This window comes from Simochromis diagramma, unplaced genomic scaffold (genome assembly GCF_900408965.1).
Source record: "Simochromis diagramma unplaced genomic scaffold, fSimDia1.1 OVJJ01000284.1, whole genome shotgun sequence".
NCBI lineage: Eukaryota > Metazoa > Chordata > Actinopteri > Cichliformes > Cichlidae > Simochromis > Simochromis diagramma.
The window spans coordinates 2,763,110-2,769,497 of record NW_024386871.1 but is presented as its reverse complement, the minus strand read 5'-3'; positions in this window follow the sequence as shown (position 1 = coordinate 2,769,497).

Below are 6,388 nucleotides of genomic sequence, written 5' to 3'. Positions count from 1 at the left end.
TTTAGAAGACACATGTGGACAACTTAAAAGAAAAGGCATTAACTCAGCTTAGATTATGCATTATTAGAGTGTGTATTATTTGGAGGCCTATGATTCAGAATCGAAGCATAATCAGTGATAAACTACATATTATGAAGGGAAATATGCACAGAATAAAGACCTGTTAACTCGTCAGAGTGTATATGTTGTTCTGATTGTGTTACAGAGCCACAACTTCACTTACAGTGGGGCAAAAAAGTATTTAGTCAGCCACCGATTGTGCAAGTTCCCCCACTTAAAATGATGACAGAGGTCAGTAATTTGCACCAGAGGTACACTTCAACTGTGAGAGACAGAATGTGAAAAAAAAATCCATGAATTCACATGGTAGGATTTGTAAAGAATTTATTCGTAAATTAGGGTGGAAAATAAGTATTTGGTCACCTCAAACAAGGAAAATCTCTGGCTCTCACAGACCTGTAACGTCTTCTGTAAGAAGCTTTTCTGTCCCCCACTCGTTACCTGTATGAATGGCACCTGTTTGAACTCATCATCTGTATAAAAGACACCTGTCCACAGCCTCAAACAGTCAGACTCCAAACTCCGCCATGGCCAAGACCAAAGAGCTTTCAAAGGACACCAGGAAAAGTATTGTAGACCTGCACCAGACTGGGAAGAGTGAATCTACAATAGGCAAGCAGCTTGGTGTGAAAAAATCAACTGTGGGAGCAATCATCAGAAAATGGAAGACATACAAGACCACTGATAATCTCCCTCGATCTGGGGCTCCACGCAAGATCTCATCCCGTGGGGTCAAAATGATCATGAGAACGGTGAGCAAAGATCCCAGAACCACACGGGGGGACCTGGTGAATGACCTGCAGAGAGCTGGGACCAAAGTAACAAAGGTCACCATCAGTAACACACTACAACGGCAGGGAATCAAATCCCGCAGTGCCAGACGTGTTCCGCTGCTGAAGCCAGTGCATGTCCAGGCCCGTCTGAAGTTTGCCAGAGAGCACATGGATGATACAGCAGAGGATTGGGAGAATGTCATGTGGTCAGATGAAACCAAAGTAGAACTTTTTGGTATAAACTCAACTCGTCGTGTTTGGAGGAAGAAGAATACTGAGTTGCATCCCAAGAACACCATACCTACTGTGAAGCATGGGGGGTGGAAACATCATGCTATGGGGCTGTTTTTCTGCCAAGGGGACAGGACGACTGATCCGTGTTAAGGACAGAATGAATGGGGCCATGTATCGTGAGATTTTGAGCCAAACCTCCTTCCATCAGTGAGAACTTGAAGATGAAACGAGGCTGGGTCTTCCAACATGACAATGATCCAAAACACACCGCCCAGGCAACAAAGGAGTGGCTCCGTAAGAAGCATTTGAAAGTCCTGGTGTGGCCTAGCCAGTCTCCAGACCTCAACCCCATAGAAAATCTGTGGCGGGAGTTGAAAGTCCGTGTTGCTCGGCGACAGCCCCAAAACATCACTGCTCTCGAGAAGATCTGCATGGAGGAATGGGCCAAAATACCAGCTACTGTGTGTGCAAACCTGGTAAAGACCTATAGTAAACGTTTGACCTCTGTTATTGCCAACAAAGGTTATGTTACAAAGTATTGAGTTGTATTTTTGTTATTGACCAAATACTTATTTTCCACCCTGATTTACGAATAAATTCTTTACAAATCCTACCATGTGGATTCATGGATTTTTTTTTTCACATTCTGTCTCTCACAGTTGAAGTGTACCTCTGGTGCAAATTACTGACCTCTGTCATCATTTTAGGTGGGGGAACTTGCACAATCGGTGGCTGACTAAATACTTTTTTGCCCCACTGTATTAGAACTGAAGAAGCTTCTGAGATGAGAGGAAGTCCAGTTGCTTTTCTCTCCAAGCTCCTTAGATTACCATCACCTGGATGACTGAGACCATACAAAGACATTCCTTTAAAAGGACTGCCATTGCTAACTGCATGCAAGACTTAGTCAGCTGTCCTCTTTGAGTGAGATATCAGAGAGGTATAGGCTTTGCAGTGGTATCGGTGCAAAATTTGCCTCTTTGTCATCATTTCTTTTTGTCGGCATGCATACCTGGTCCAGCGTGAGCTCGCTTTGACGTTGTCATAAATGTAAAATGTAAAAAGGTCATTTCTTCCATCTTTGACAGCCCTCTTTGTTACATAAAGTGTGGGCTGGAAGTAAGTAACATACGACGTAAATGTCAAATAATTTAAAACTGTGTCACCTCTCCATAACTGCATTATTTTCTAAGTTGGCAGAGTAGTGTATTTTCTCTTATGCACAATCAAAACACAAACAAATTAATTAAAAATTCAATCACTGAATTAAAACTGAGCAGTAAAGTAGGTTGTCAACTTGTTGTTTTGTCCGCATGTTGAAGTGTCCGTGGGAAAGATACCGTGTGAGTTGATGCATGATAGGTAGAAAGGATTTAAGGCAATAAAGAACTGTATGAATGTGCATAAATGGGAGAGGGTGGCTGTTAGTCTAAAAGCACTTTGAGCAGAAAAGCATATGTCTCATATAAGTCACAGTCCATTTATCATTTACAGGTCCCCTTTTGCATGAACACGGTTATAAAATTTCTCAGTTCTAGACCCACAGGCTGTGTCTGCCTGCACGTTTACATCATGGCTCCACACAGAACCATTTTCAGGGCAACTGTTAAATCTGATCGTGAGACCTCACAAAAATGGAAAAAGCTGAGTAAAGATTGGTGACCAGCTGAAAGTCATTAGAAAGACTGTCTCAGCGGTAATCAGGAGGTGTAGAACAAGCCATCAAAGCCATAGCCACAAAATGGCACCGCTGACAGTGCTCTAGCTGTAAAAACACAGACGGGCAAGTGATTCACACTTAGCACAAGAGTTTATGTTAGATTTTGGACAACTTCTGAAGATTATCCAAGTTACAGATACACTTGCTTGCAAGAGCAAGAACACACAAATATAAAAAGATATATTTTGGGAAAATAAGAGCACTTATTCATCTCAAATGGGTTCCAGTGTGTGTGCCACAAATCCATACAGCCATAACAAATGTTGTCATAGTATAGAGGTGGTAGTGGTGTTGAATAGATGGCATTTATAGAATGCACCATGAGTGCCTATGACCTTACCAAAATACCAGCTGACCAGATTAGTCTCCAGAAGCTCACCAGAAGAGGAGGATTACAGCATGATAATGACCCAAAGCACTTTGCCAAATATATATGAGCATTTTAAAAGGGGAAAAAATCTAAAAACTGAAAAAAAGGCCCTTTGGCAATACACTGAAACCCAGATTTCACCCAAAACTGTAAGCTGAGCAAGTATACTACCTGACTTGAATCTAATGGAACATATTTCTGGCATTTTGAAGATAAATGTAGAGTGGCATATCCCCTACAGAAAGGGGCAGCTGAAAATATTTGGAAAGCATCTTTCCTAAAACCTGCGCAAGGCTGGTATCCTCCTTCCCAAAGAAGACTGAACCTTCATGACAAATAAACATAGCTATATGAAGTATTAGATAAAAACAAAAGATATAAAGGTGCATTTGTATTGTTGCAATAGCACAAAAATAAACCTAGAAGTAACAAAATTACTACAAGGTGGTATAGTTTTTAATTATGTGACATTTAATACACAGGGACCTCACTTCTGTTGTACATTGTGTTATAAAACCGGTCAGAAAGTTAACACTTGGGTGCAGTGCAGTAATTTTCATTTTTGATGACAAACAGTTAAAATTCCATCTACCAAAGTCTGAACTGAGCTCTACCTTGTTGCTGAGAGCATACAATCAATATTCCCATACTGACTGAGTGAATAAGAACTGCTGATTTGTTGTAAGGTCTGCTTGCTCTTTTTGAACTTCTACTAAAACAACTGTGGGCAGCTGTGGCTTGATATTCTCAGATTTTTTGTTTTGGTTTCTTTTCATGTTAAATTGCCCTTGGGCAATACACCGAACCCCAGGTTGCTCCCAACAGTCAGTCAGCAGCCAACCAACGTAGACGAAAAAATCCTGTGTCTGCAGGTTACTAACCCTTAATGAGTCTTGGCTATTACTGTAATATTGCTTCTACAATTCCAGGTGTCTGGCACTCCTTTTAAAATGATGAACTGTGTGTGGAATTATATCAGGTCAGAAATGTACATATGCTCATCGTGGTATGTCAGGGTAATTTGGGGCTTTTAATGATTTCTTTGAACTGTTGTTTCTCCAGGGTGGAATGATTGTACGGCATACATCTTTAATAACTTTAAAAAACAGGAACTAGGTGCACACAACTTTGAATTTATGTTGGATTTTCTCTAATTGACATACGGTATACCTGCAAGCTCAAATATATGCATACACCCCCACTAATATTTGGTGAAATATACGTTAAGTTCCATCTTGGCCAACTACCTTTGTAACATAATTCTGGCATTTGATGGCACTTCTTGGCAGAATTAGTAGAGTTTATGTAAATTTATGGCTTTCTTGACATGGACCCAGTTTTTAAGCATAGTCCCCAAATTTTCAACAGGATTGAGGCTGGAGCTTTGGGATGAAGCTTAGTGTTCGCCTGCTTTATACTTTCCAAAGCCAGTTTTGATGTGTGTTGGGAGCGTTGTACCAATGGCAGCAAAACAGCCAAACATCACGATGCTACCACCGACGTGCTTGACAGCTGGTGCAATGTTCTGAGGTTTAAAAGCCTCTCCTTCAATACTCCAAACATCCCGTTTGTCACTGAGGCCAAACAACTCAGTCTTTGTCTTGTCTGAACATATAACCTTTATCCAGAAGGCACCTAGCTTGTCCATGTGGACAACTGCAAATTTCATTAAACCTTGAAGGTGTCATTTGGCTCAGGGGCTTCTTTCTTGGTCAACACCCTTTCAGTTCATGGTGACGGACTTCACTGTAGACGGTGATGCTAGTGTGTCAGCAGTTTCCAGTTCATGGGAGGCTTGAGCCTAACTAATTTCCTCTTATTTGAGGGTGACAGTTTGGGCTTCTTCCAGACCTTGCCCACATGGTGACATATCCAAAATAATTTGTACTTAATTCTTTGAACTGATGATCTTGGAATTTGCAGTTGTTTAGAAATGGCTCCAGGAGGCTCCATTCGTTGGACTTTACTATTATTTTGAGTATTGATGAATCCAGTAAAACAAACCATTTTTATGCTGGCAAAGATAAACTACCAGTTGTGGTCAGTCATGATAATGGGAAGTTAACAGGTCTTGGCCTTGTCTAGTTAAAAGGCATTGTAGAACCTTCGGCAACACTTGTATATTTTAACCTGATATTATGCTTTGACCCTGTGCGGATCAGAGAAAATCCCAAATAAATTCAAACTTGCACACCAGGTCTTGTTTTTCTAAAGTCATTAAAGATGTTTGTTGTGCAGTTAATCCAGCTTGGTAGAAGAACTGTTCAAAGAAATCATTAAGAGCAAAAAATAAAAATAAAATTACCATGACAGTCATACCTATGATGATTGTATGTATACTTCTGACCACAACTAAGTGTAGTTTATAGGTAAAACTATGTCTCTGTAGGAATTTATTTTATGCCTCAAATATGCATTTTCTATTTCCCACAGGATACATTTTGTGTGTGTGTGTCAGGAATAAAATACTAGATCAAAATGAGACAAAATTATTTTCAAATTACCTCGCATGGCTTGAGGGATCATTGAATTTTTCATACCTTTTCTGGAGGTGGAATATGGCTGGCAGAGAAAATTAAGCTGAAGTAGATGAGCAGCAGTGAAAATGAAAATAGCCTAACAAATCAGAGTGGTTCCTAGCTGTGGGTTAGATTTTTATCTAGCCTAACTAATATAACAAAAATGGACACCAAAATGGAATCAAGTTACAAAATGTGTTCCTCCAGGTGGATAGTTCGGGTTAATAGGCCCACTGCTGCTGCGCTGACACTAATATGTGTAGGACATGTAATGGATGAAACGACATTTTCACCAAGTCTGTAGGTAATGCACTTTATCAGCACCAAAAAGTGCCTTGTATTATGTGTTCTATACTTATTTCTTTTTTAGCCCTTCTTGCCTGCCTCCACCACGAGGGTTTAACTCATTCTCTCTCACTCTCACTCTACCTCTCTCCACCGCTCTCTCTCTTTAAATCATACAGAGACCCTTCCTCTTGATTAGATTTTACTTCTTTCGGGCTGAGACTCCTATGAAGAACATAATGAATGGTTACGTATTCTCTCGGTAATTTAGTCACACATTAATGGATAACTAACCGTCTCTCTCGCTAACATTATTAATCAGTTAATTTATTCTCTTTGGGTTTTGTTGTACACACAGCCACTCAATTACAAACGCACACACACGGTATTCATATTGAGTGTCTGTTGCTTGAGCGGCTCCCCTGCT